We start from the raw sequence: 9,191 nt of genomic DNA on the forward strand, positions 1-9,191 counted from the left end.
ACTGTTGGAGGCTGGCATCTGGCCAGGTGGACCAACTCATTTGCCCTCCCATCACCGTCCTCGGCACGGACCCCCTCCCCAACCTCCACCCCAGCACGGACCCCCCCCCCCCCCCCCAACCTCCACCCCGGCACGGACACCCTCCCCAACCTCCACCCCAGCACGGACCCCCCCCCAACCTCCACCCTGGCACGGACCCCCTCCAATCCCCAACCTCCACCCCAGCACGGACCCCCTCCCCAACCTCCACCCCAGCACGGACCCCCCCCCCAACCTCCACCCCGGCACGGACCCCCTCCAACCCCTAACCTCCACCCCAGCACGGACCCCCCCCCCCAACCTCCACCCCGGCACGGACCCCCTCCAACCCCCAACCTCCACCCCAGCACGGACCCCCTCCCCAACCTCCACCCCAGCACGGACCCCCCCCCCCCAACCTCCACCCCAGCACGGACCCCCTCCCCAACCTCCACCCCAGCACGGACCCCCTCCAACCCCCAACCTCCACCCCAGCACGGACCCCCTCCAACCCCCAACCTCCACCCCAGCACGGACCCCCTCCCCAACCTCCACCCCAGCACGGACCCCCCCCCAACCTCCACCCCAGCACGGACCCCCTCCCCAACCTCCACCCCAGCACGGACCCCCTCCAACCCCCAACCTCCACCCCAGCACGGACCCCCTCCAACCCCCAACCTCCACCCCAGCACGGACCCCCTCCAACCCCCAACCTCCACCCCGGCACGGACCCCCTCCCCAACCTCCACCCCAGCACGGACCCCCCCCAACTCCCAACCTCCACCCCGGCACGGACCCCCTCCCGGCACTCCCCCGGAGCCCAGCCTACTCTAACCCCCCCCCCCCCCCCCCCCCCGCCGCACACACACACACACAAGCCGAGACACACCTCTCCTCACGCAATCAGTCTGCGGCCACGCCATTTCCTGCCCAGAGCCAACCCCCCAGGCCGTTACTCACCTCCTCGCTGGTCGGCGTGAGCCTGGAGCACCGGGTCACGCGGATGAAAAGGAGGTTTGATTCACGTCGACGTGAACGGTCATCACGTCGACGGGACTTCGGCCCATCCGGAAGGGAGAATATCGGCAGGCCGAAAATCGGCTGCCTTGCGCAGACCCGTGACATTCTCCGCGGCAGCGGCGCCATTAACGCCCCGCCGACTTTTCTCCCTTCGGAGACTTCGGCGGGGGCGGGGGCGGGATTCACGGCGGCCAACGGCCATTCTCCGACCCTCTGGGGGGTCGGAGAATGACGCCCCTGAGCTTCACTAAGGAGGTAATTACTGAAACCTACCAACTATTACAGCCACAACTCCAACTTAAAAGTGGATATAGAACTGCATTGTCAGTAACTGTGAAGATAACCATGACGGTGACCTTTTATGCCCTGGCTCCTTCCAGACTGGTAGTGGAGATATATCCTCATCCCTGGAACTATTCTTGTGAGTCCTTTTTGCCTTGTCACTAATGCTGGCACAGTTTTCCGAAAGTATATTGCCCAGAACTGGATGTGATACTTCATTTGAGGTCGAAGTAATGTTTCACACAGGTTTATCATAATTCTTGCCTTTGTACTCTACGCCTCAATTGAAAAACCCAGGATCCCATATGCTTTTTTAACCACTCTCTCTACCTGCCCTACCACCTGCAATCATTTGTGCACATACACATCCTCAGGTCCCTTTGCCCCTGCACTCCTTTTAAAATTGTACCCTTTATTTTATATTGCATCAATCAATTCTTCCTATTAAAATGAATCAATTCATACTCCCTGCATTAAATTTAATTTGCTGCTTTTCTGTCCAATTCCATCAACCTTTTTACGTCCTTTTACAGTTTAACACTATCCTCCTTACTGTTCACAATATGTCCAAGTTTTGTGTCATCTTCAAATTTTGAAATTGTGCATTTGTAGGTCATAAATATCCATTAAATATGCATCTCACTTTTGTAGAGCACTGTTGCATAAGGAAAGCCACTGAGGCTCTCTATTCAAAGATAAATAACTTCATTTCATTTTCGCTTGCCAGGGACAAACTGGTGGAGCAAGCATGAACGTTTGACAGGTTTGTAGGCTTGCCCATGGTGCAGGGTGCCAGTGACTGCATGTGCATTAGCTTTGCAGGTGCCACATGTCAACTCTGCCATGTACCAGGACTGAAAAACTTTGCACACTCCCTCTCTGTCCAGCTGTCGCAAGACCATAGGCAGCACATCATGCAGGTCAATACCTAGTATCTTGGCAGCAGTCATGATAGTTTCATTCTGTTGTAGTTCGCTGTGCCAGCTCAATTTGAGTCACCAAAGAGTGGCTACTGGGTGACGAGGGTAACCTCCTGTCATGGCTCAGGTTCACCAAGGTCCGACAGACATGCCCCCATTACCAGCTGCAGTCTTTCCTTTGGGCGTGTGGCTGCTGAAATTTCCTTAGCAGCATTTTCCTGCTCTTTTGCCCCCACATTACCAGGGGTGGTGTTGACCCTGTTGCGTGTTCAACTGCTGAGCACCTGTTCTCTGTGCCACCTGCATAATGCCAAGGGTGGCTTCTTACCAAATTCTACCTGCTGATCCTTTAATGGTGCCAGGGTGGTGCCATGACCATCTCCCCATTCTGTACTGGGGCTGGTTTAGCACAGTGGGCTGAACAGTTGGCTTGTAATGCAGAACAATGCCAGCAGCGTGGGTTCAATTCATGTACTGGCCTCCCCGAACAGGTGCTGGAATGTGGTGACCAGGGGCTTTTCACAGTAACTTCATTGAAGCCTACTCGTGACAATAAGCGATTATTATTATTATTACTTCCCTTCAGCTGATCAGGAATCAACAGCATCTGGTACCCATATGCCCCTTTCAATAATTCAATCTCTCCCCAACAAGCTTTTGATGATCATTTTAGCTTATTTATTTGGCCTCATCCTGCCACCCCGTGGCTCTAGTGAATATTGTCGGTGCTGGGAATGGTGTCCACCTCCCACCTCCCAACCATAGGCCTTAATTTCCATCCTCTGGAGAGCCTGGAATTCCAGCCCAAACAGCCAGATAGGGAGAACTAAGGTCCACTAGCATGAACTTTCAGGCAGGAAATTAGCTGCTGCGAGATTGAAAGAGACAAGGATAAATTGGACAGTCTCCTGAAAACATGCACGGGACTCACATGGACAAATGCACTGCACCCATTTGATGTCATATAGGCAACAGGGTGTCTTTGACAGTATCAGCAGGGGACACAGATTTGGAACTTGTTCACACTCCTTAAAACTAGCCTGTACCTCTTAAAGGGGAGAGACATATGTGGCTGGAGCAGGTACTGACATTCCTTTGTCGGCTGAATCGGATCTATGAAAGAGATGAAACTGAAAGTGGTAGAGACCTGGGGCGGAATTCTCCGCAATCGGCGCGATGTCCGCCGACCGGCGCCAAAAACAGCGCGAATCTGTCCGGCATCGCGCCGCCCCAAAGGTGCAGAATCCTCCGCATCTTGAGCGGCCGAGCCCTAACCTTGAGGGGCTAGGCCCGCGCCGGACTGATTTCCGCCCCGCCAGCTGGCGGGAAAGGCCTTTGGTGCCCCGCCAGCTGGCGCGAAACTGACTTTGCCGAACGGCGCATGTGCGGGAGCGCAGCGGCCGGTCACGGCATCCCCGCGCATGCGCAGTGGAAGGGTCTCTTCCGCCTCCGCCATGGTCTCCACCATGGCAGAGGCGGAAGGAAAAGAGCGCCCCACGACACAGGCCTGCCCGCGGATCGGCGGGCCCCGATCGCGGGCCAGGCCACCGTGGGGGCACCCGCGGGGGCCAGATCGCCCCGCGCCCCCCCCAGGACCCGGAGCCCGCCCGCGCGGTTTAATCCACGCCGGCGAGACAGGCATTCCAGCAGCGGGACTTCCCATCCGGGCTGGAGAATCGCCAGGGGGGGGCCCGCCAACCGGCACGGCGCGATTCCCACCCCCGCCGAATATCCAGTGCCGGCGAATTCAGCAACCGGCGAGGGCGGGATTCACACCCCTCGTCCCCAGGTTTCCTGACAGTGTACTGGAGAGCTTGCTGGAGAAGATGTAAAGGAGGGGAGTCATTCTGTTCAGCAGCAGACCAGCAGACTATCAAGGCACACAGTTAAAAGACTGTGGAGCAGACAGCCATAGAAATCAATGCCAAGAGTGGAGCCTTATGAATGTAAATTCAGTACTTCAAGACGCTTAATAACCTCACATGAGTGGTCAAGGTCAGTGAACGCATTTCCAAATGCCATATCCCAACAAATGTAGCACTAGCCTCAACCACTGTTCCAATAACCACAGTCCAATCATCCACCTACCAACAATCTCTATTATTAAAACTAATATATATTGCCTCGTGTGGCGATGAAGGGCAACGCATTTTGCAGGAAAGGCAGAGCCCGGAGCAGCAGGAAGTTATGGGAGAAGAAAGGACAGGAAGACAATGGAGGTCATAGCCTCAACACAGGATATACCACGTAAGATGGAGACACCTGGAGACAAGAGAAATCTAGTGCCTTAAGAGATTGCGACTCTCCAGGCATAGGTTCACAAGCTCTGAGGTCAGGAGGGAGCAGGAGATGAGAAAGGAGACTGAGGGAGATGATGGCTTAACAGAGATGCCCCTGCTATAGGACAAGGTAGCTTCTCCACCATTCTCCACAAGAGAGCCTCCTGCCTCTCCTTCCTAACTTCCAGCATTAGATCCAGGTAGGCATTGATGAAGTGGGAGGCAGTCCTATCTCCGGTGCCGGGCCCCCAGCTCCTCCATGACATCTTGCTGCCCTCTGGTTCTGAGAAAGACTTTGGCACATGTGGTAATACCAGGTATTGCAGTACCTGAGAGGTGAATGACCATTGGCTAGACCTAGGGGTCTACCATTGGATAATGTACATATACCCCACCTCTCAGGGCGGGGCTAAGAACCGATGCCGTCCCAGCAGCCTTCACTTTCTGTATCATCGCTGCTGGGTACAGTTCTAGCTGATTAAAGCTGATTAGATATGACTCCTCTTTGTCTCGAGAGTATTGATTGTGCATCAGTTTAATCAGCTAGTACTTTTGAAGGATGGATCTCCGCATCAAGCCGGCATGCCTTCAGCTCACCCCCCACGCAGAAAACTCCGCTGCTATTTTTAAGCATTGGCTAGCGTGTTTTGAGAGCTACCTCAAAACGGTTGCCGACACCCCTATGGAAAGGCAGAAGATGCACCTCCTACGCTCGCAGGTCAGCCCGGCGATCTACCCCCTGATTGAAGGGGCGGCAAACTATGCTGCAGCTATGGAGCTGCTAGAAGGACATTACACCGTCCACTGAACCAGGTCTACACCCGTCACCTGCTGGCAACGAGACGGCAGAGCCCAGATGAGACACTCGAAGACTTCTACCAGGCACTGATAGTGCTGGGCCAAAACTGCGGCTGCCCAGCAGTGACGGGGAACGAGCACACGGAACTTTTAATTCGGGACGCTTTCGTGGCAGGTATGGCTTCCCCCAACATCTGCCGAAGGCTCCTCGAAATGGACACACTGGGCCTTACTGAGGCATGGGCCCTGGCAGGGTCCATAGACGTTGCGTACAAGAACGCACTTGCTTATGCCCCCGCGCGCACGGCGCCCCCCTGGGCTGCATGACACCCCACCGCGGCAGCCTTACCCACTAACCCCACAGGCCTGCGCGGCAAGACGGCCCGCTACTGCCACCGGCCAACGCTGCTTCTTCTGCGGCCAGGCGAATCACCCGCGCGCGCTCGCTGCCCGGCCCGCACCGTCACCTGCAAAGGGTGCGGCAAGAAAGGCCACTATGCCGCGGTCTGCCTGGCCCGTGCTGTGGCTGCGGTCTCCAGCGACTACCAACAGCCTTTCTTCCAGGTCCCGGCCGTCCAAGGCCCACCGCAGCCGTTCTTTCAGGTCCCGACAGCCCAAGGCCCACCGCAGTCCCTTTTTCAGGTCCCACCAGCCCAAGGCCCACCGCAGTCTTTCTTGCAGGTCACGGCCGTCCAACGCCTGCCGCCGTCTTTTTCCCTCCAGGCAGCGTGCGACCCGCGGCCGTGGCCATTTTGCCCCCCGGCAACCACGCTGGATGGGTGGGCGCCGCCATTTTGTCCCTCGCCGCCGCCATCTTCGGAATCCCCGTCCCCGGTCTCCATGTGCGACCCATGGCCGGCGCCATCTTGGATGGGGCCTCAAGCCCCCAGCACGGCTGACTACGCGCTGCCTGACCAGAACTCCCCCTTGCTGCAGCTGGCCTCCGTTACCCGGGATCAGAGTCGGCCCCAGACGCTAGCGAAGGCCACCACAACGATCGCCATCAACGGCCACGTGACGTCGTGCCTGATCGACTCCGGGAGCATGGAAAGCTTTGTCCACCCCGACAAGGTAAGGCGCTGTTCTCTGGTCACCCATCCCGTCAAACAAAGGATCTCCCTGGCCTCCGGGTCACACGCAGTGCAGATAAAGGGGTTCTGCCTCGCGAACCTCACCGTCCAAGGCAGGGAATTCCGCAATTTCCGCCTGTACGTGCTGCCGCACCTCTGCGCAGCCACCCTTCTCGGGCTGGATTTCCAGTGCCACCTACAAAGCCTGACTTTTAAATTTGGAGGCCCTATACCCCCCCTTACTGTCTGCGGCCTCGCGACCCTTAAGGTCGACCCGCCTTCCCTGTTTGCGAACCTCACCCCGGATTGCAAACCCATCGCCACCAGGAGCAGACGGTACAGTGCCCAGGACCGGACCTTCCTCAGGTCCGAGGTCCAATGGCTGCTGAAGGAAGGGGTCATCGAAGCAAGCAACAGCCCCTGGAGGGCTCAAGTAGTGGTGGTAAAGACCGAGGAAAAACATAGAATGATCTTCGACTATAGCCAGACCATCAACCGGTTTACGCAGCTGGACGCGTACCCTCTTCCCCATATTGCCGACCTGGTAAACAGGATTGCGCAATACAAGGTCTTCTCCACGGTGGATCTCAAGTCCGCCTACCACCAGCTACCCCTCCGTAATAGTGACCACCAGTACACTGCCTTCGAAGCAGATGGGCGGCTCTACCACTTTTTAAGGGTTCCCTTCGGTGTCACGAACGGAGTCTCGGTCTTCCAGCGTGAGATGGACCGAATGGTTGACCGGTACGGCTTACGCGCAGCGTTCCCGTATCTTGATAACGTCACCATCTGCGGCCATGACCAGCAGGACCACGACACCAACCTCCGAAAATTTCTCCAGACCGCGCACCTCCTTAATCTGACCTACAATAAGGAGAAATGCGTGTCTAGCACCGACTGTCTAGCCATCCTAGGCTACGTAGTGCGAAATGGAGTCATAGGCCCCGACCCTGAACGCATGCGCCCCCTCATGGAGTTCCCCCTCCCTCACTGCCCCAAGGCCCTAAAGCGCTGCCTCGGCTTTTTTAGCTATTATGCACAATGGGTCCCTAATTACGCCGACAAGGCTCGACCCCTGATCCAGTCCACAACCTTCCCCCTGTCGACGGAGGCCCGCCAGGCCTTCTTCCGCATCAAAGCGGACATCGCAAAAGCCAAGATGTGCGCCATCGACGAGTCCCTCCCCTTCCAGGTCAAGAGCGACGTGTCTGACGTAGCTCTGGCGGCCACCCTCAACCAAGCGGGCAGGCCCGTGGCTTTCTTCTCCCGCACTCTCCATGCTTCCGAAATTTGCCACTCCTCGGTCGAAAAGGAGGCCCAGGCCATAGTACAGGTTGTGCGACACTGGAGGCATTACCTGGCCGGCAGGAGATTCACTCTCCTCACGGACCAACGGTCGGTGGCCTTCATGTTCGATAAAAAACAAGAGGATCGAACTCTCCACCTACAATTACGAGATCTTGTACCGTCCCGGGAAGCTGAACGAGCCTCCTGATGCCCTGTCCCGCGGCACTTGTGCCACCGCACAAGTAGACTGCTTCTGAGCCCTCCACGAGGACCTCTGCCACCCGGGGGTCACTCGGTTCTTCCATTTCGTTAAGACCCGAAACCTGCCTTACTCCATCGAGGAGGTCAGGACTGTCACCAGGGACTGCAAACCGCACTTCTATCGGCCAGAGAGAGCGCACCTGATAAAGGCTTCCCGTCCCTTTGAACGCCTCAGCATGGACTTCAAAGGCCCCCTCCCCTCCACCGACCGCAACACGTACTTCCTGAACGTGATTGACGAGTACTCCCGGTTCCCTTTCGCCACCCCCTGCCCGGACATGACCACAACCACCGTCATCAAGGCTCTCCAAAGTATTTTTACACTGTTCGGTTTCCCCGCATATATCCACAGTGATAGGGGGTCCTCCTTAATGAGTGACGAACTGCGTCAGTCCCTGCTCAGCAAAGGCATCGCCTCGAGCAGGACGACCAGTTACAACCCCTGGGGAAACAGGCAGGTTGAGAGGGAGAACGGAACGGTCTGGAAGACCGTCCTGCTGGCCCTTCGGTCCAGGAATCTCCCAGTCTCCCGCTGGCAAGAAGACCTCCCAGTGGCCCTTCACTCCATTCGGTCGCTGCTATGTACGACCACAAACCAGACACCTCACGAACGTCTCCTTGTTTTCCCCAGGAAGCCTTCCTCCGGGACCTCGCTCCCCACCTGGCTAGCGACACCCGGACCTGTCCTACTGCGGCAACATGTGAGGGCGCACAAGTCGGACCCGTTGGTCGAGAGGGTCCACCTGCTGCATGCCAACCCCCAGTACGCGTACGTAGCGTTCCCCGACGGCCGCCAAGACACGGTCTCCCTTCGGGACCTGGCACCCGCCGGAGCCCCACGTGCACCTGCACCATTGCCCCCCCCCCCCCGCAGCACCTGACCGGAGGGTCAGTATTGCCGCTGGAGCCCCTACCCAGCGCCGAACAGGCACCGCGCCCCCCACAGGCGCCCCTCCCCCCTGCCCACTTTTCACCCCAACAGCGCCGCCTAGGGTTGACAAAGCTGCCTGGGAGGAAGACACCACGTTCCCGGAGCCACAACCGCCGGGGCCCCCACCAGGATCGTCGCCGAAACTCAGATGCTCCAGAAGGACGACCAGGCCACCCAATCGTCTGATTGCTGCACCATAGACTCTTCTTCCGTTACCCTCGACATCACGGTACCTCCATACCTGGTCCTACCATGCAAAAGGCGACAGTAATAGCTGGCCATCACCCCGCTGGGTTCTTTTTTAACAGGGGGTGAATGTGGTAAT

The sequence above is a fragment of the Scyliorhinus torazame genome, chromosome 6 (genome assembly GCF_047496885.1).
Source record: "Scyliorhinus torazame isolate Kashiwa2021f chromosome 6, sScyTor2.1, whole genome shotgun sequence".
NCBI lineage: Eukaryota > Metazoa > Chordata > Chondrichthyes > Carcharhiniformes > Scyliorhinidae > Scyliorhinus > Scyliorhinus torazame.